Below are 22,128 nucleotides of genomic sequence, written 5' to 3'. Positions count from 1 at the left end.
TGTGTAGTGTGGTACCTCCATAAACCTGCCATACGTGGGTCGTCCCAGTAGAGCATGGTATTGTGATGGAAAATCCACGACTTCTAACTCCAGCCTTTCTATCCTGTAATTCTCTCGGGTTCCAAACTGAACGTCGAGATTGATCTTTCCCAGTGGATAACTTGGCTTGTCTGGTGTGATACCATGGAAACGTGTGTCGGTTGGTTTTCAGTTCGCCAAGGATATATTCATCTTCCTCAATGTATCTGCATACATGAGGTTTAAACTGCTGCCTCCATCTATAAATACTCGTGAAACGTCGAATCCTGCGATCACCGCTGGTAAGATCAAAGCTGATTGCCCTGGTCGAGGGACTTGCTGCGGATGGTCCGCTATAGTGAAGCCAATGTCCTGTCCCGACCAATTCAGGTACTCGATTGTTGGTGGAGGCATGTTTTCTGCCATGAAGACTTGTCGCGAAATTTCTTTTTGAGCTCTGTTGGATGGCCTGGCCTTCTGAATCATCGAGACCGCACCATTGGTGTCGATATAAGGAGGCGGGTGTGGAGCTGCCACCAATTGCAACTGGTGTCGATTTTCGTCCGTGATTGCGGGAAGAGGTGGAAGGTGGATCTCACTCCTTGGCCTCTGAGGGTTTCTATTTGCTGCATGTGCATTGGCATGCCCCGCGTACCTGGTCAGCGCCTGGAAAGTTCGGCAATCCTTCTATAAATGCCCCAACTGCCTCTTCCCGTTGTTGTCAAGATAGAAGTGCATCTGGTATGGTCCGTTCATCATAACTTTGGGAGATATGTACGGCCTCTGGAACCTTGGTCCATTATTTTGCCTGTTGGGACGTGGACTATCCTTGTAGTCGTTACGCTGTTCACTACTCTTTTGATAATCATCTCGATTATTATTTCCACTATTTCCTCGGAAGCCAGCCGATATTTGGCTGGGACCATCATAGTCGGAGAATTGGCGAGAAAATCGTCGTCTATTTTGAATATTTCGATTACGATCATCCTCAGGCGACCTATGCCGCTTGTTGTGAACATCATCTTCTCCATCTGCCCAGCGATTTGCTATTTCCATCAGTGCCACTATTGTTTTTGGATTAGTCCTTCCCAAATCCTCGAATATGTCCGTCCTTCGATTCCCGGTGACAAATGGATCTATCGCTCTTTCATCAGATATGTTTTCTGCCGATTTTTTGATAATGTTCCACCTCTGAATGTACATCCTCATCGACTCATCATACTTTTGTCTACACGCTCGTAGCTGCTCTATTGACGCAGGTTTCTTGCATGTAGATAAGAAATTTTTCACAAACATGTCCTCGAAAGTTTTCCAACTGTCGATGGATCCAGGTGGTAACTTTTTTATCCATGATCGCGCTGCTCCACTTAGGTGCACTTGGATGCTCTGCATGGCAGTTGCTTTGGTTCCTCCCATCAATTTCACTATTTCCAGATAGTCGACTAGCCAATCCTCTGGATCTTGCAGGCCATTGAACTTATTGCAATTATCGGGTAACTTGAAACTAGATGGAACTCACGTTTTGCGAACTCTTCGAGTGAAACAGGGGAGACCGCACATCTCCTCCTTGTCGACTTCTGGTGACTGCCGACGTTCTCTCCTTTCTTGTCGCGCCGTATCAACTCGCTCATGTGTTGATGTATCTCTTGCCGCGCTTGTTCTTGGCGGGTCCTGTATTACCACTGTGGGTCGTGGACTATTTTGCCTTGGAGCACCTTCGGGAGGTGTACCTGTGTTTGCGAATGTTGTTCCCACGACTCCAACTTCTGCTATAGCCATGTTGTACAATGCTTCCCTCGGATCTCCGGGAGGTGGTCTATTTGCCAGTATGAAGGCCTGAGTCGCCATATATCCAGCTTCCGGTGTTTTGGGAATAATGTTTCCCCTTGTCCCTCTCGCCCTCAGGCACGTTCTGCAGCCTAGACCTTGCTCCATTACGGGCTATCCTATGATTAGATTCCGAAGTTCCTGAATGTCGGCTAAGCTCTGCTCTTCTTCGGCTTGACGCAGAAGCTGCGGCTCTCCTCCTATTAAGCTCAGCTGTCTGCTTTTCGAGTTCTTGTCCAGCACGAGCGAGTATATATTGGTATGCTTGCAGTTCTTCGGCCATGGCAGCTGTAGTCATCGGCTCTATACCGTTCATGGCTCTTGTAGCTCTGTCCCAAGACGCTTGCGGAAGTTGCACCATCTGTCGCTCCGCAGGCCCGACGTACTTAGTACCCAAATCTCGCGTAAGATCAGCGGGATCGACGTATGGATTTACCACATCATCGAAATCCTCTGATGTCTCCTGCTGCTGGCGACTTGGTTCTCCAATTGCATAAACTTGATGATATTTTGAAGCATGTTCATCGGGGTTGGTGACACCATCATATAGATTGGTGATGACCTCCCGAACAGAAGTAGATTTGTCGATGAAGTCGAAGCTGTCGATGTTGTCCAAATCGCTGCTTATATTGGAGTCCGCAGACGACCCAACGAACATGTTGCCGAAGACCTTGAAGAGCGTTCCGCTTGTCGCGGACTTAGCGAAGCATGGCGACGAGATTTCCTCGGTGCCAATCTCGAACGACGACGACGATTCCAAAGTATCGGAGTTGGCCGCCGATGATCCCGACGAAATCGGAACCTCGAGACGGTGCGATCCTTCTTTTCCGACGCGGAAGTGGAACCTCCCGAACGTCATCTCCATGGGCTCCTCCAGATACGCATATGCATCCACACAGGAGGGCGGGTGAGGAACAAAATTGACTAGATCAGTTTCAATCTGTTTACCTCTGTCCATCGTGTTGCTTGCCACCAAAGATGTCGATGATATTGAGCGTGTCATCGAGATCAGCTCCTTGTCGCCTTCAAATCCCACAGACGGCACCAATTGACAATGTATCGACTTGTCAATGCATACAGATTGTAGACTAGGGTTTTCAGGGACGTAAAGGGCAAGTAGATCTCGAAGGTTCAGCCGAAAAATTACTCGACTGCTAAGAAACTAGGGTTGTGTTGACAATGAAATCGATCCTCTCTTTGTCCCTCGACTCCCCCTTATATAGGAGGCAGAGCCGAGGGTATCGTGATGCACAAGTTACAAAGTCCGGGAGACTCTTTGAGTTCGTCCCGTAATATTTACAAGTCAGTATTCCTATTACAACTCTATCTTTCCAAACTATCTCTTGACTGGGCTTCCGGGCTTCATAAATTTCGCGTTGTGGGCCTTCAGTAAATCCCGGGTACCATCTTCAGCATGCCCATTGGGGATGCCTATGTCAAGGAGCATGGAAGACGGGAGTAGTGAAATGGGTAGGGAGGAATCACCGTAGGCGAGGAAGGAGATGAGGACATCCCTACTACACTACTACCTCCGTCATTACAAGATGAAGATGATGCTGTTGTGAAGCTCAAGTCCAATGAAGTCAGGATTGGACCAATGACATGAGCTCATGCGAAGCTACTTAAGGAACAAGTGAACTTGTTCCTATGTGATACTTTGATCGATAAGAACTTTATACTGCCTAAGTCGTATTACTTATGTATGATCAGGTATGAAGAAGAAACAAGCATCGCACGAGGAGGAGAGGAGCAGCTGGACCAGAAGCTGGACGTGAAGCTGGACATGGAGCTGGACATGAAGACATCCCATGGACGCGCGAGGGAGGAGCGGGAGGCATGCGCGAGAGGAGGAGATGCATTTTAGGTTGGCGCCAGGCCCGCTCAGACCGGCCGTGCCGCCGGGCCACCCGGTCCCAGCCCCGGTTCGACCGGCTTCCACGCTGGATCCGTCCGGTCCAAACTGGACGCCATGCTTGTGCCAGCCGGTCAACATCCAGTAAGCCCGGAACCGTAGCCCGGTCACCACCCGGAGCCAGGCCCGGTTTCAACCGGCCTGACCCGGTCCTAGGCCCGGTCGACCGGCCCCCAGACCGGCCGTGTCCGAGTCTGTCTCGACCAGATCCTGATCTGGGTCGGTTATTCTTGTAATTTTTCGACCTGAGGTCATCTTGAACCCCTATATAATTGCCTAGGACGCCCCCAAATCAGATTTAGACCACGTTTAAGATAAACCCTAGTTCATAGTTGATTGCTTTGCAACTCTATTGAATCCCTACACCATATTGCATTGATTTGGTGTATACCTTGAAAGTCTTGTGTGATCTGCTGTTCCATTGGGAATTAGACGGTTGCAACTTACCGCTTCATGGTCGGCGGCTATGTGCGCAAGTGTGTGGAGTTGCGAATATCTTGCAGGGTTGAGAGCTATTGCATTGACGACAGAGACCAATCGAGAGATCTCGTTGCGTCATACAAGTTATCATCCACTCTTCATCAAGTTTTCTTCGACGTCTTCATCCCGTGATCATCATCACCACCGTTGCTTACTGAGAAGATCGGGCCATCCCTTATCATCTTGATATCAGATTTCAGTGTTTCCTCGGTAAGCCATCGACAATCCACCCCATAATTGAGTTGAGTGTTTTCCTATCCAGAAAAAGCCAAAAATATTAGGGTTAGGGTTTGCCATAGCCTTAGATTGCACTAATTTCAAGTTTTAGTTGCTTTTCATAGTTGTTTTTGCGTATCTTTTTCTTCCATCTAGTGTTGTTAGGGTTTGTTTCTTCGCTATCATCTAGTTTCAGTCTTTGTTTACTCCGAGTCCACATAGCGTACAGTGTGCTTGTCCCAACCATAGACACATCCTTTCGATATAAGTGACTACAAACTTCCCCATAAGAGACTTGTTTTACCGCTCGACAGGCTGCTCGTTAGGTTTTCAGTGCTTTGCAATTTTTGTTGGCCGTGTTACAAGGAGAAGAGTCGTAAAATAAAAATAAATAGAGAAAAAGAAAAAGTGATTCAAAAAAAAGTGATTCAAAAAAAAGAGAAATAGAGTGAAAAAAAAGTGAAGTGCTAGTACGATCAAGTGAAGGCCTAGTTTACTTTTCTGCACCTGTAGTTGAGCAATCTTGTGCCTGTTTTGTTGAGCTTTGCTAGTGTCTCTCGAGTGCATTGCAACCTTTTCATCCATATAGTTGCCTTGCCACATTTATCGCCTTGTGTGAGTATCATTGGTTGTCTACGGTCAGCGCTAGAGCTTGTTATTGGTGCAAATAGGTAGCCTACCTACATCCCCACATATATCCTGCTTTGCCGTGTGATTGTTCTTATACTCCGGATATTCCCTTCGCTACATCCGTGCACTACTCGTCACTACAAGTGGTAAGCAATACTAATTCACTTTGGAGCGGTAATATTTCCTTTTCTTATCAGTTTTGAGTGAGTTGTGAGAGTACCACCATATATATTTGTTTTAGTGCACTAACCTACTATCCATGTCTTCTAGTGATGAGAAAATTGTTAACCAGAAAAACAAGGATGTCGCTGATGTGATGACATGGAGGGAGTATGAGCCTCTTCGTAATGATATGCGACGTGAATTCCGCGTTCAGGACGAAGAACTAAAGGAGACCATTGACGGGGTTTCCAAAAGGCTGGATACTACTAATGAGACCGTCAATGCTATGCAAGATCAAATGACGGATATTCAGCGCAATATTCAAGATTTGACACTCGCCATTGAGAATTAGACCCAACAACAACAACACCGTGAGGATGAAGATGCTGAGCTTCAAGATGAAGCACCTGGTGTTGGAAGTGGTAACCGTGGTCGTGGTTTTGTTGAACTCGGACGCCATGGTCGTGGGTTTGAGGAAGAAGATGGATTGGGTAAGCCAAAGTTCTCGATACCCAAATTTGAAGGAGGTGCTGATGTTGAAGAATACCTCACTTGGGAGCTGAAGATTGAGAAGTTATGGCGCCTACATAATTATACTGAAGATAGGAAGATCAAACTTGCTTCTTCTGAATTTGATGGCTATGCATTGTGTTGGTGGGATGGACTTGTTCGTGCTCGAGAAGAAGATGGTGAGCTGCATATTATCACATGGCGTGCTATGAAGGCGGCAATGCAATCTCGTTTCATGCCCACTAATTATTTGCGAACTATATATGATAAGTTGACTCTATTGAGACAAGGTGTGAAGACTGTTGATGAATATTTCATGGAGATGGAGATGCTTATGCAGCGTGGCCGTGTCCGTGAATCAATTCAGATGACAATGTAGCTTTTCCTACATGGTTTCAAGTATGATATCAAAGGCATTGTTCTTCATCACAGTTACACTACTATGAATGAGTTGCTCCATCATGCAAGAGAAGTTGAAGCACAGTTGGCTGAAGAAGCGCAAACAAAAGGTCATGCTATGGGAGCTGGGCGCTACACGCCTAGGGCGCCCCCATCTACGACGCCGGTGTCATCATCGCGTTCCGCGCCTTATTCTACTACGTCTAGCAAGTCGGTCTCCAATGTGTCCAACACAATGAAGTCCGAACCTGCTGCGAGTACGAGTGGTTCTAGTGTTTCTACTGCACGCAACCGTGATATGGCTTATCATACATGTGGTGGCAAGGGTCACTTCAAGATAGATTGTCATAACCGCAAGGTCATGATTATCAATGAGGACAATGAGTATGAGACTAGAGATGATGTTGATCCATATGCTCCAGAAGATGATGACTATGAAATTGATGGTGTAGATGCATATCCGTCTGATGCTCGCACTATTGTTGTGTCTCGGTGTGCTCTTAATGTGTTGCCTAGTGCATCTACTCAGCGCTGCAATTTGTTCCAAACAAAGGCTTTAGTTGGTCCTGACAAGGCTTGCAAGGTCAATATTGATGACGGGAGTTGCCGCAATTTAGCAAGCAAAGAGTTGTGTACCAAGCTGAAGTTGAAGTATCTACCACACCCGCATCCATACTATATTCAGTGGTTGAGCGACAATGGTGAGATGAAGGTAAACCACATGGTGCGTGTTGAGTTTGAGATTGGACCGTATAAGGATTCCATTGATTTTGATGTGGTTCCTATGAAGGTGTGTCACCTACTATTGGGTCGGCCTTGGCTATATGACCGTTCTGTGCAATACAATGACCGTGCCAATACATATCACTTGGAGTTCAAGGGCAAGAAAATCAACTTGCAGCCTATGTCACCACAGCAAATTGTCAATGAATCTCGTCAGAAAGTTGAAGTAAACTTGGCGGATGCACCTCTAGATAGGCGAGAGAATTGTAATACCGTGAGTGATATAACGAAAAGTGAGAGAGTGAATTCCTTAGTGCTTTTAGCCACCAAAGAAGATATGAGAGAATTTAGTGAGGATCCTACAGCCATGCCTCTTGTGCTCATGTACAGGGGTACGGTGTTGGTTTCTAACGACATGACCCCTATTCCTCTTGGTGTTTCTAATGTGTTGCAGGAATTCAGCGACGTGTTTCCGGAGGAGGTGTTTGTAGGACTACCACCATTGCGTGGTATTGAGCATCAAATTGACTTGATCTCCGGAGCTTCACTTTCCAATAGGGCGCCATATAGGACGAACCCCGAAGAGACGAAGGAGATACAAAAGCAAGTACAAGCGCTACTCAACAAAGGTTATATCCGCATAAGCCTTAGTCCTTGTGGTGTTCCTGTTATTCTAGTTCCTAAGAAAGATGGTACATGGCGCATGTGTGTTGATTGTAGAGCGATAAACAACATTACTATTCGATATTGTCATCCTATTCCCCGTTTATTAGAGGATATGCTAGATGAACTGAGTGGTGCTGCTGTTTTCTCTAAAATTGATTTGCGTAGTGGTTATCATCAAATTAGGATGAAAGAGGGGGATGAATGGAAAACAGCCTTTATTTTATTTTTTTGGTTTATATGAGTGGTTAGTAATGCCTTTTGGTTTGACTAATGCACCTAGCACTTCCATCAGACCGATAAACCATGTTTTGCGTGATTTTATTGGCAAGTTTGTGGTTGTGTATTTTGGTGACAGATTAATCTACAGCCTCAATGAATCCGATCATACTATACATATTCGCCATGTTTTGCAAGTGTTGCGTGATAATAAACTCTATGGTAATCTTGAGAAGTGCACATTTTGCAAAGATAAGGTCATATTTCTGGGTTATGTTGTCTCTAAGCATGGAGTAGAAGTAGATGTGTCTAAAATTGAAGCAATTCAAAATTGGCCTACTCCCACGAATGTGAGTCAAGTAAGAAGTTTTCATGGTCTAGCTGGGTTTTATAGAAGATTTGTGCCCAATTTTAGTACTATTGCTGCACCTTTGAATGATTTGACTAAAAAGGGTGTTGTTTTTTAGTGGGGCGCAGCCTAAGATCATGCTTTTGATGAACTGAAATGATTATTAACTTCTGCACCGTTGCTTGCACTTCCTGATTTCAATAAGAAATTTGAGATTGAATGCGATGCTAGTGGTATTGGAATTGGTGGTGTGTTGATGCAAGAGGGTCGCCCAATTACATATTTTTCTGAGAAACTTTCTGGTGCTAAGTTGAACTATCCTATATATAATAAAGAATTGTATGTTTTAATTAGAGTTGTTCTTGAGGTTTGGCAACATTACTTGTGGCCAAAAGAATTTATCATACATTCTGATCATGAAGTTTTAAAATATCTGAAAGGTCAATCTACTTTGCATAAGCATCTTGCTAAGTGGGTTGAGTTCATTGAGTCTTTTCCATACATTATTAAGCATAAGAAGGGAAAAGATAATATTGTTGTTTATGCTCTATCTAGGAAGAATATGCTATCAACTCAACTTGATGTTAAAATTCCTGGATTAGAGATACTATGTGATTTGTATGCTACTGATCATGATTTTGCTCAACCATATCGCTTGTGTGTTATTGGTAAAGCATGGGAAAAATATCACATACATGATGGGTTCTTGTTTAGAGCTAACAAACTATGTGTTCCAGAATCGTCTGTGCGTTTGCTCTTATTGCAGGAATCTCATGCTGGAGGTTTGATGGGTCACTTTGGACGTGGGAAAATGCTACTCATGCTAGCTGACCACTTTTATTGGCCAAAGATGAGGCGGGATGTGGACAGGGAGATTGTACATCTACATGGAGTCCCGAAGACTATTGTTTCTGATCGTGACATGAAGTTTATGAGCTACTTCTGGAAGACGCTTTGGAGAAAGCTGGGGACAAAGATACTTTTTAGTACTACTTGTCATCCACAAACTGATGGTCAAATTGAAGTGGTGAATAGAACATTGTCACAACTGTTGAGATCCATGATTAAGAAGAACCTGAAGGAGTGGGAAGATTGTTTGCCGCATGTGGAGTTCGCTTATAACAGGGCGGTACATTCTACCACAGAAGTTGTGTCCCTTTGAGGTGGTGTATGGTTTCAAACCCATTACTCCGCTTGATTTGTTGCCTCTACCCATACATGAGAGAGTCAATATGGAGGCATCGAAGAACGCATATTTTGTGCGAAAGATTCATGTGAAGACTAAAGAGTTGATAGAGAAGAAAGGCAAGAGAAATGCTACAAGGATGAACAAGAAGCACAAGAGGATGTTGTTCAAGCCTGGTGATATGGTCTGGGTACATTTTCGCAAGGATAGGTTCCCGAAGCTGCGGAAGTCCAAGTTGCTTCCTCGTGGTGCTGGTCCTTACAAAGTGCTTGCCAAGATCAATGTTAATGCATACTCTATAGATGTTCCAATTTATGAGTTTGGTGTCAACAATTCTTTCAATGTGGCTGATTTGACGCCATATGACGGAGAAGACCTTGGAGCGTCGAGGTCGACGCCTTTTGAAGTGGGGGAGATGATGAGGACATCCCTACTACACTACTACCTTCGTCATTGCAAAATGAAGATGATGCTGCTGTGAAGCTCAAGTCCAATGAAGTCAGGATTGGACCAATGACACGAGCTCATGCGAAGCTACTTAAGGAACATGTGAACTTGTCCTATGTGATACTTTGATCGATGAGAACTTTATACTTCCTAAGTCGTATTACTTATGTATGATCAGGTGCGAAGAAGAAAAAAGCATCACACGAGGAGGAGAGGAGCAGCTGGACCAGAAGCTGGACGTGAAGCTGGACATGGAGCTGGACATGAAGACATCCCATGGACGCGCGAGGGAGGAGCGGGAGGCATGCGCGAGAGGAGGAGATGCAGTTGAGGCCGGCGCCAGGCCTGGTCAGACCGGCCGTGCCGCCGGGCCACCCGGTCCCAGCCACGGTTCGACCGGCTTCCACGCCGGATCCGTCCGGTCCAAACCGGACAACATGGTTGTGCCAGCCGGGCAACATCCAGTAAGCCCGGAACCGTGGCCCGGTCACCACCCGGCGCTAGGCCCGGTTTCAACCGGCCTGACCCTGTCCCAGGCCCGGTCGACCGGCCCCCAGACCGGTCGTGTCCGAGTCTGTCTCGACGAGATCCCGATCTGGGTCGGTTATTCTTGTAATTTTTCGACCTGAGGTCATCCTGAAACCCTATATAAGTGCCTAGGATGCCCCCAAATTAGGTTTAGACCACGTTTAAGATAAACCCTAGTTCATAGTTGATTGCTTTGCAACTCTATTGAATCCCTACACCATATTGCATTGATTTGGTGTATACCCTGAAAGTCTTGTGTGATCTGCTGTTCCATTGGGAATTAGACGGTTGCAACTTAGCGCTTCGTGGTCGGCGGCTACGTGCGCAAGTGTGTGGAGTTGCAAATATCTTGCAGGGTTGAGAGCTGTGGCATTGGCGACAGGGACCAATCGAGAGATCTCGTTGCGTCATGCAAGTTATCATCCACTCTTCATCAAGTTATCTCCGCTGTGTTCATCCCATGATCATCATCACCACCGTTGCTTACTGAGAAGATCTGGCCACCCCTTATCAGAAGGTGACATGGGGGAGGAAGGTGTGGAGGGTGGAGATTGGAGGTGAGGGAGGAGAGGGGTCCGGTGGGTGAAGAAGGAGTAGAAGGTGGTGAGGGACTTGGCGGAGCAGGGACCCGAGGCATAGGAGGAGGTGAGTCAGGGAACAGGAGAAAAGAGATATCATCCACCGAGAAGTAAGAGGAGGAGGGACGCGGGTATAAAGGACATGACTCATCAAAAGTGACGTCCCGAGAGATGCACATCCGATGACCAATAGGATCCCAACACTTATAGCCCTTGTGCTCAGGACGGTAGCCAAGAAAGACACATTCAACAGACTGAGCAGTCAGCTTGGTACGTTCTCTTGGAGCAAGAAGAACATAGCAAACGCAAGAAGTGTCGAATAATTAGGAGCGCGGCCAGTAAGACACTCAAGAGGAATACCACCCTGCAGGGCCATGGAGGGCTGAAGGTTGTTGAGATAGGTGGAAATAGACACAGCCTCAACCCAGAAGTGAGGAGGAAGAGAGGCGGCGATCATCATCGCACGAGCCGTCTCAAGCAGGTGGCGATGCTTGCGCTCAGCAACGCCATTTTGACCATGGGCGCCGGGGCAGGAGAACTGGGCAAGAGTACCCTGCTCAGCAAGAAAACCACGCAACAACTGGGAGATATACTTACCAGCGGAGTCAGCTCGAAACACACGAATATGCATGGAAAACTGAGTATGAACCATGGAAGCAAAACACTTATATATCGAGAGAACCTCGGTGCAAGAAGTCATAAAATATTTCCAAGTGTGGCAACAAAATTCATCGATAAAAATAACATAGTAGCGTTGGCCCCCTTTGGAAGCAAAGGGAGCCGGACCCCATACATCAGAATGAACCAAATCAAAAGGTCGCTGAGATACAGACTCACTAGTAGGATAAGGTAACTGATGTTGTTTACCAAGCCTACAACCCTGACAACCCTGAAATGAGACATCTCCTGAGACAGGCCCAGAAGACCTCGACGAAGTAAAGGCGACAAGCGAGAACCACAAAGATGACCAAGATGATGATGCCACTGCTGGAGGGAGGAGTTAGTGGAAGCAGCAAGCACAAGTGGTGTAGTTGGTGAAGTGGTAGAAGAGGGAACGTGAAGCCAGTCAAGCCCCCAAAGTCCCTGGGAGTCACGACACCGAGGGCCAACCCCAACCAGTGCCCGAGTGCGAGTGTCCTGAACAGAACAAGAATCAACATCAAGAATGACCTAACAACCAGAATCAGTGAGTTGGGATGTGAAAAACAAGTTCATGGTAAGAGGGGAAGATGAGAAACATCAGGAACAGAAAAGGAGGAAGTAGAAAGAGTGCCATGACTTGCAACGGGAAGAGAAGAGCCATAGGAAGTAAAAACACAGACATGAAGAGGAATAGGTCGAAGAGATGAAAGAGTGGAAGAATCAGGATACATGTGAAAAGAAGCTCCAGAATCCAGAACCCACGAGGATGTACCTGACTGTGTAGAGGAACCAGCCACAGAGACAGCAGTACCCATCGAAGCAGAGCCAGAGGAGGCAAGGAGGTGATGAAGCCTCGCAATATCCTGCTCAGTGAAGCTAGTGGAGACGGGCGCTGAAGGTGGAGCACAAGGAGGCGCTCCCCATTGCTTCTGATAGCAGTCAAACTCAAGGTGACCAGGCCTCCGACAGTGGGTGTAGAAAACGATCGCGGCGAAGGCGACCCCCACCGCGAGGAGGGCGAGCTCCTCTAGTAGCAGCAGGCGCTGGTATGGGCAGAAGCTGCGATGTAGGTGCAGCAGGAACTCGAGCAGCAAGAACAGAAGATGTCCCAAGCAGACCAGCACCACGTAGACGAGTCTCCTCAGCATGGAGCTCCATCGACACCTCTGAGATAGGAACACGACCCCGAGCAAACAACTAGGCACGACGGGGCTCAAACTCTGGACGAAGTCTAGACAGGAACTCATGGATCCTCTGGAACGGCAATTGTGTCAAGTACCATAGACAACACTGCGAAGGGAGTCAAGCTGGCGCCAGATCGCCAGTAGATTTACCCTGCTGAAGATCATGCTCCTGACGCAACAGATAAGTAGAGAAAATCCCTAGAAGGCTGATTGCACTGACGAAGATGAGACCACATCTCAGTGACAGTAGCGAGGCCCATAAACTCAGTGTTCGACGATATTTTGTATCAATATACTTAAAATACGGGTAGAGTGTATCCACGTGTATCGTGAATGCAAACGTGAGGAGAATCTACCTTCAAAAATAATATGCATCGCTGCACCATATAAGTATGGGCTGGATCAATTATACTTGGATGGACTAATAACTTAATTAGGCCAGTTCTTTAATTGTTAAAGACTTTGACCTGGATATGGGCCAGTTCTGTTTGTCCATGGAACCGATTCATCACATGATAGTTCATGGGCTTCCTAATTAAATCTGGTCGATGGACGTCTGCTGCACGATCGATGTGCGCACGAAAGATTGGCCAGCTACGTACAGGACTCCAGCGTGTACGAAATATAGTACCTTATTATACATGCGTGCAGCTCAAGACACGAAAAGGCTGAACCCTGATCCTTACCAAACGAAGAGTCGCCCGATCTCGTATCTTCCACTTCCTTTCCGTGAGACCCTCTGCCTATATATAGAGGACCAGGCGACGCGTCCAGAGGACGACGACAGAGAAAATCTCCACGCAGAGAGACCATCCTCCATCGCCAAGCACAGAAGAAACCTCCACGCAGAGGGATCGCCCCTCGCCCCACGCACACGCATCCAGCCGTCGCGAACTACGTCTTCCTCTCGCGCAGGCGGCCGAGAGGAGAAATTGACTTGGTGTGCGCCGTGAGGAGCACGCGTGCACCGCAAGCCAACAAGCTCGCCGGAGATCGACGAGATCATGCCGGTCGTTTTCGCCAAGGGTGAGAGCGAACGCTAATCTATATGTTTGTTGATTTTGCATCTTTTAGGAGGTTGAGGTGCTGGCCGAGGTGACAGCCGCTGGGGGCAGAACGTTGCCCCAGCCCCGTCGTGGGGCAGTCGCCAGGGGTAGATCGATGCCTAGCCCCGTCGTGGGGCAGTCGCCACGCACCCCAGCCGCGTCGCCAGGAGCTGACCGTCGCCAGGAGCTGACCGTCGCCGGTTGTCACCTGGCTCAGCGACGTCCGTCACGCCGCTGGGGGCACGTGCCTCCAACCGCCGCGACACATCTTCCCCGACAACAACGCCAAACGTCGTCGGTCGTCGTCTGACTCGGCGGCGTCTGTAACCCCATTGGGGGCACGCGCCCCAACATCTACTCTGCGTCAACTACAACAATGGCACCAAACGCCGTCAAGCTCGGCGGCATCCGGGGGCAACATTATGCCTTTAATATTACCATCCCACCCGTTGCAGCACGGGTACCCAAGATATCGACGGATGTTCCGATGTCTTTATCATGATGGGAACAGTGTAGCGCGCCAATGCGGCCAGCGCGAAGCTGCGAAACCCTTCGATCTGGTCGGCTGGCACCGTGGCAGCTAGACGGTCACGGCTAGATCGATAAACGCCTTCAAGGAGCGGCACGTATTTCGCTGCAAATTGAGGATGACGTCGGGATGTTCGGTTGATAGGCGTCGTGCCAGCTATACGACCCAACTGAATACCCCGCCTACTCTTTTAGCCTTTGGCACGACAATGCCCTGAGGCCAGGAAACATGTCTTTCCATACACACATGATGTACACGAACTTTTCAATAGAAGTTCACGCTCTGTGGCAGCGATAAAAATATTGCGCCCTTTAGTTGGTGTAAGTGTTTCTTTCACCAAGCCGAGCATGTTCTGCTCCGCAATCCAACTCGGCTCGGTGGGGGCATTGTTCATGATAGTATACTGTTTCGCTCTCGTTTCTTTTTCTTTCCTCTGCAAGTATATATATGGAGCAGCGAGTGCCCAGGAGCAGATACATAGATGAAACGCAAGTCTAAGAACGAGAATATATATGACACGCATCATATGTACGTACTCGTTATGCTCGCCGGCGACGCTGCAAACGCGCGGCCGATTCACATGTCACGATCGTCGGGGAACAGGACCGATCGAACGTATTGTCGGACCTGTGGCGATTCGATGACGCGGACGTGCAAATTGTTCTTCTTTCTCTCTAATTCCAAGTTTCCGTCCGGTATAAACCCATGCCCTTTTCTGGCTGGCTATACACGGGAGTGTTGGAAAGACCCCAGTAACCAGTTTAGTACCAGCACTGCCAAGGCTATGTGTAAGGCTGAAATCCTGAAACACATGCTTCGCAGGCTGCTTGTAAGCCGGTCGTGGCGGCCGCGGCATGTGTTCAATATATCGTATGGAGACCCAATCGCCCATGCTCACCATGCCGTCGTTACAGAACAACGAGTATAAAGACGGGTAGTAGAATCATAGCCGCCGGGTGGCAGTAAGAAAGAAGCCAGCCTTTATTCATGTGAAAATGACTACGCGAGTAGTTAACGAGTTGGTATTTTAGCTGACGCATGTCCTTGGCTCGATTTGTTTGTGGTGCACTGAAGGTGCCCTAGCTAGCTTAAAGTATATGCTGGTTCCATGGATTCAGACTAAACGAAGCCAACGTCTCCTCGTGGGATATTCTCAAGAGAGCTGCATGAATAGGCCAGTATAAGAGCAGCTTCAGCCTTCAGGTGGTTCCTGGGCTTTAGTTTTTCTTTGCTGGTCGTCTAAGAGAGCCAAGAAAGTTTTTGTTTGCCTCCTCCACATGCTACAACAATTGGCCAGTATGCGACTGGAAGGTGTTGCATGCAATTTTCAGGCATCGGAGTTTAGCGGCCATGGTTCTTTGCTGGCTACACGAGACTCCTCTGATTTTTCTTCTGCGCGTCCTCTGCCATGCGGGCAAATTTCTTGACTTCTGCCCCTTTCCCCTCTTCGAGGGTGTTCATCTTTTCTCTCGGCTCAGTCCGACCCACAAGGTACCTCTCCATTGGGAAGAAAAACGAGGGCAGCATCTAATTATGCTGCGTCTGAACCGTCGAAATAAAATTCTACACCAAGTTGGTTTCGATTTGCTTCGCGCTCGAATCCGACTTGGTGTGGGGGCATTTGTTCGACGATATTTTGTATCAATATACTTAAAATACGGGTAGAGTGTATCCACGTGTATCGTGAATGCAAACGTGAGGAGAATCTACCTTCAAAAATAATATGCATCGCTGCACCATATAAGTATGGGCTGGATCAATTATACTTGGATGGACTAATAACTTAATTAGGCCAGTTCTTTAATTGTTAAAGACTTTGACCTGGATATGGGCCAGTTCTGTTTGTCCATGGAACCGATTCATCACATGATAGTTCATGGGCTTCCTAATTAAATCTGGTCGATGGACGTCTGCTGCACGATCGATGTGCGCACGAAAGATTGGCCAGCTACGTACAGGACTCCAGCGTGTACGAAATATAGTACCTTATTATACATGCGTGCAGCTCAAGACACGAAAAGGCTGAACCCTGATCCTTACCAAACGAAGAGTCGCCCGATCTCGTATCTTCCACTTCCTTTCCGTGAGACCCTCTGCCTATATATAGAGGACCAGGCGACGCGTCCAGAGGACGACGACAGAGAAAATCTCCACGCAGAGAGACCATCCTCCATCGCCAAGCACAGAAGAAACCTCCACGCAGAGGGATCGCCCCTCGCCCCACGCACACGCATCCAGCCGTCGCGAACTACGTCTTCCTCTCGCGCAGGCGGCCGAGAGGAGAAATTGACTTGGTGTGCGCCGTGAGGAGCACGCGTGCACCGCAAGCCAACAAGCTCGCCGGAGATCGACGAGATCATGCCGGTCGTTTTCGCCAAGGGTGAGAGCGAACGCTAATCTATATGTTTGTTGATTTTGCATCTTTTAGGAGGTTGAGGTGCTGGCCGAGGTGACAGCCGCTGGGGGCAGAACGTTGCCCCAGCCCCGTCGTGGGGCAGTCGCCAGGGGTAGATCGATGCCTAGCCCCGTCGTGGGGCAGTCGCCAGGCACCCCAGCCGCGTCGCCAGGAGCTGAACGTTGGCGCGGCGCCCGCGGCGGCGACTCTCGACGCGCCGTACTCTCGGCGCGGCGCCCGCGGCGACTCGACGCCCAGACTTCGCGCGGCGCCCGCGAGGCGACCCTCGACGCGCCGTACTTCGGCGCGCTGGCGCTCGGCGGCGACCTCTCGACGCGCCGTTCTTCGGCGCTGCGCGCTCGCGATGGCAATCCCGCGACACGCCGTACTCTTTGAGCGGCGACCGCGACACCAGACGCTCAAGCGACGGCGACCTTCGACGCGCCGTACTTTCGGCGCTGGCGCTCGCGGCGGCGACCTCGACGCGCCGCTTTGCTTCGGCGCGGCGCCCGCGCAACCCTCGACGCGCTGCCGTATTATTGAGCGGCGATCGCGACACTCGACGCGTCTGGTGGCAGAAGCGACCGACGCGTCCGCGGCAGCGACTCCTCGATGCGCCATACTCTTGGCGCGGGCGTTTATCGCGGCTCACGTCGCTGTTACTCCGTTGAGCCGCACTTTTCCGTCGCCGCACTTACGCGGCACATCCGCCGCAACGGCTGCGGTTACTTTGTCGCCCCGCACTTGGGCGCGGCGTTTGACGTGAAACAAGCAGCGCTTTACTTGACGATGGCTCATGCAACACGATGCACTTCAGACATCGCCACAAATCATTGCAACGCTGGCCGAGCTCTTCATGCATACTACCCGATTCCAACATCAACGCCGTCCGAGACCGACGAGGCAAGACGGCGAGGCGGGCATGGCCAGCGCAAAGCGCTATCCATTCACGGGCGTGGCGATACAGTACACGGACTCGCCGCGCTTACACGACGATCACCATCATCACCACCTGCATGAAGACCGCCGTTTAAGACCGAGAGATTTCATTTACCAAGCAGCTTAATCGGAGGTTTCCCGCGGGTTATCCGCTGGAGTAATTAACCGGTGCTTTCCGAGGCCCCGGGAACCAGTAAACCACAATCGCTTATTTTCGCAGCAGCTTAGCAGGCCACACGAAGCGCACGTTCGGGAATAGTCTTTTAGTCGTGACGATTAATTGTATTTTTCCCCTTTTATTTATTTTTGTGTACTTTGTACACTGGCACGCCCGCATTATTTTTCCCCGGTGTAAGGGAGACGCTTTTCACCTTAGCGTCCTCTTTTTCGTGTCAAACACTCAGAAGCAAATTGTGGCTGAACACTCTGCGAAAGAACGGCAGTAGCCCTAGCATCCTCATCACACCACTGAGTAAAAGCAGCCAAACTATCACAGTAGGAGCCAAGAGCCTCTGAATAGGCAAGTACCTACTCTTCATATGCCTCATCAGCAGCAGCCTCAACAGACTTGGCTGCATCCCGATCAGTCTGAGTAGCATCATCAGCAAGGGCCTATGGGGTAGGAGGCACAATTGCAGTGGGATGCGGCAGACAAGAGAACTCGCCAGTAAGAACACCCCACGGCCGAAGACCATGCATGTGAATGCGTATAAAGGCAGCAAACTCTCCATAGTTGGTACCATCAAAGATCACTGGGAATCGAGGGATACTAACATAGCCAGACGAAGAGGATGCTATCTTTCTCCTTTTTTTGGTTAAACCTCAGATATGGATCTGGCTAAAGCCATGCTTTCGTGGAGGCTCACGCGCAACAGCTCCCAGTGCCGGGGTGATGGCGTGTATTTCACACGTTCGTTGGGAAACCCCAAGAGGAAGGTATGATGCGCACAGCAGCAAGTTTTCCCTCAGAAAGAAACCAAGGTTTATCGAACCAGGAGGAGCCAAGAAGCACGTTGAAGGTTGATGGCGGCGAGATGTAGTGCGGCGCAACACCAGGGATTCCGGCGCCAACGTGGAACCTGCACAACACAACCAAAATACTTTGCCCCAACGAAACAGTGAGGTTGTCAATCTCACCGGCTTGCTGTAACAAAGAGTTAACCGTATTGTGTGGAAGATGATTGTTTGCAGAAAACAGTAGAACAAGTATTGCAGTAGATTGTATTTCAGTAAAGAGAATTGGACCGGGGTCCACAGTTCACTAGAGGTGTCTCTCCCATAAGACGAACAGCATGTTGGGTGAACAAATTACAGTTGGGCAATTGAAAAATAAAGAGAGCATGACAATGCACATACATATCATGATGAGTATAGTGAGATTTAATTGGGCATTACGACAAAGTACATAGACCGCCATCCAACTGCATCTATGCCTAAAAAGTCCACCTTCAAAGTTATCATCCGAACCCCTCGAGTATTAAGTTGCAAGCAACAGACAATTGCATTAAGTATGGTGCGTAATGTAATCAACAACTACATCCTTAGACATAGCATCAATGTTTTATCCCTAGTGGCAACAAGACAACACAACCTTAGAACTTTCACACATCGTCCTGTGTCAATGCAGGCATGAACCCACTATCGAGCATAAGTACTCCCTCTTGGAGTTACAAGCATCTACTTGGCCAGAGCATCTACTAGTAACGGAGAGCATGCAAGATCATAAACAACACATAAGCATAACTTTGATAATCAACATAACAAGTATTCTCTATTCATCGGATCCCAACAAACGCAACATATAGAATTACAGATAGACGATCTTGATCATGTTAGGCAGCTCACAAGATCCGACAATGATAGCACAATGGGGAGAAGACAACCATCTAGCTACTGCTATGGACCCATAGTCCAGGGGTAGACTACTCACACATCACACCGGAGGCGACCATGGCGGCGTAGAGTCCTCCGGGAGATGATTCCCTCTCCGGCAGGGTGTCGGAGGCGATCTCCTGGATCCCCGAGATGGGATCGGCGTTGGCGGCGTCTCTCGGGAAGGTTTTCCGTATCGTGGCTCTCGTGCATCGGGGTTTTCGTCACGGAGGCTATTTGTAGGCGGAAGGGCAGAGTCGGGGGCCGGGACGAGGGGGCCACACCATAGGGCGGCGCGGGCCCCTCGGGCCGCGCCGCCACGTGGTGTCGCCACCTCGTGGCCCCACTTCGTGTGTTCTTCGGTCTTCCTGGAAGCTCCGTGGAAAAATAGGCCCCTGGGCTTTGATTTCGTCCAATTCCGAGAATATTTCCTTACTAGGATTTCTGAAACCAAAAACAGCAGAAAACAAAGAATCGGCACTTCGGCATCTTGTTAATAGGTTAGTTCCAGTAAAATGCACGAATATGACATAAAGTGTGCATAAAACATGTAGATAACATCAATAATGTGGCATGGAACATAAGAAATTATCGATACGTCGGAGACGATCAGCATCCCCAAGCTTAGTTCTGCTCGTCTCCAGCAGGTAAAACGATAACACGATAATTTCTGGAGTGACATGCCATCATAATCTTGATCATACTATTTGTAAAGCTTATGTAGTGAATGCAGCGATCAAAACAATGTGTATGACATGAGTAAACAAGTGAATCATATAGCAAAGACTTTTCATGAATAGCACTTCAAGACAAGCATCAATAAGTCTTGCATAAGAGTTAACTCATAAAGCAATAATTCAAAGTAAAGGTATTGAAACAACACAAAAGAAGATTAAGTTTCAGCGGTTGCTTTCAACTTGTCACATGTATATCTCATGGATATTGTCAACATAGAGTAATATAATAAGTGCAATAAGCAAGTATGTAGGAATCAATGCATAGTTCACACAAGTGTTTGCTTCTTGAGGTGGAGAGAAATAGGTGAACTGACTCAACATTGAAAGTAAAAGAATGGTCCTCATTGAGGAAAAGCATCGATTGCTATATTTGTGCTAGAGCTTTGATTTTGAAAACATGAAACAATTTTGTCAACGGTAGTAATAAAGCATATGCATCATGTAAATTATATCTTATAAGTTGCAAGCTTCATGCATAGTGTACTAATAGTGCCCGCACCTTGTCCTAATTAGCTTGGACTACCTGGATTATCACCGCAATACATATGCTTTAACCAAGTATCACAAAGGGGTACCTCTATGCCGCTTTGTACAAAGGTCTAAGGAGAAAGCTCGCATTGGATTTCTCGCTTTTGATTATTCTCAACTTAGACATCCATACCGGGACAACATAGACAACAGATAATGGACTCCTCTTTTAATGCTTTAAGCATTCAACAACAATTAATTCTTTTCTCATTAGAGATTTGAGGATGTTTGTCCAAAACTGAAACGTCCACCATGGAACATGGCTTTAGTTAGCGGCCCAATGTTCTTCTCTCACAATATGCATGCTCAAACCATTCAACTCAGAGTAGATCGCCCTTACTTCAGACAAGACGAACATGCATAGCAACTCACATGAAATTCAACAATGAGTTGATGGCGTTCCCTCAAGAAACATGGTTATCGCACAACAAGCAACTTAATAAGAGATAAAGTGCATAATTACATATTCAATACCACAATAGTTTTTAAGCTATTTGTCCCATGAGCTATATATTGCAAAGGTGAATGATGGAATTTTAAAGGTAGCACTCAAGCAATTTACTTTGGAATGGCTGGAAAATACCATGTAGTAGGTAGGTATGGTGGACACAAATGGCATAGTGGTTGGCTCAAGTATTTTGGATGCATGAGAAGTATTCCCTCTCGATACAATGGTTTAGGCTAGCAAGGCTTATTTGAAACAAACACAAGGATGAACCGGTGCAGCAAAACTCACATAAAAGACATATTGAAAACATTATAAGACTCTACACCGTCTTCCTTGTTGTTCAAACTCAATACTAGAAATTATCTAGACCTTAGAGAAACCAAATATGCAAACCAAATTTTAGCATGCTCTATGTATTTCTTCATTAATGGGTGCAAAGCATATGATGCAAGAGCTTAATCATGAGCACAACAATTGCCAAGTATCACATTACCCAAGACATTTATAGCAATTACTACATGTATCATTTTCCAATTCCAACCATATAACAATTTAACGAAGGAGAAACTTCGCCATGAATACTATGAGTAGAAACCAAGGACATACTTGTCCATATGCTACAGCGGAGCGTGTCTCTCTCCCATAAAGTGAATGCTAGGATCCATTTTATTCAAACAAAACAAAAAACAAAAACAAACCGACGCTCCAAGAAAAAGCACATAAGATGTGATGGAATAAAAATATAGTTTCAGGGAGGAACCTGATAATGTTGTCGATGAAGAAGGGGATGCCTTGGGCATCCCCAAGCTTAGACGCTTGAGTCTTCTTGATATATGCAGGGGTGAACCACCGGGTGCATCCCCAAGCTTAGAGCTTTCACTCTCCTTGATCATGTTGCATCATACTCCTCTCTTGACCCTTGAAAACTTCCTCCACACCAAACTCGAAACAACTCATTAGA

The sequence above is a fragment of the Lolium perenne genome, chromosome 3, assembly GCF_019359855.2.
Source record: "Lolium perenne isolate Kyuss_39 chromosome 3, Kyuss_2.0, whole genome shotgun sequence".
Lineage (NCBI taxonomy): Eukaryota > Viridiplantae > Streptophyta > Magnoliopsida > Poales > Poaceae > Lolium > Lolium perenne.
This window is presented reverse-complemented; position numbering follows the sequence as displayed.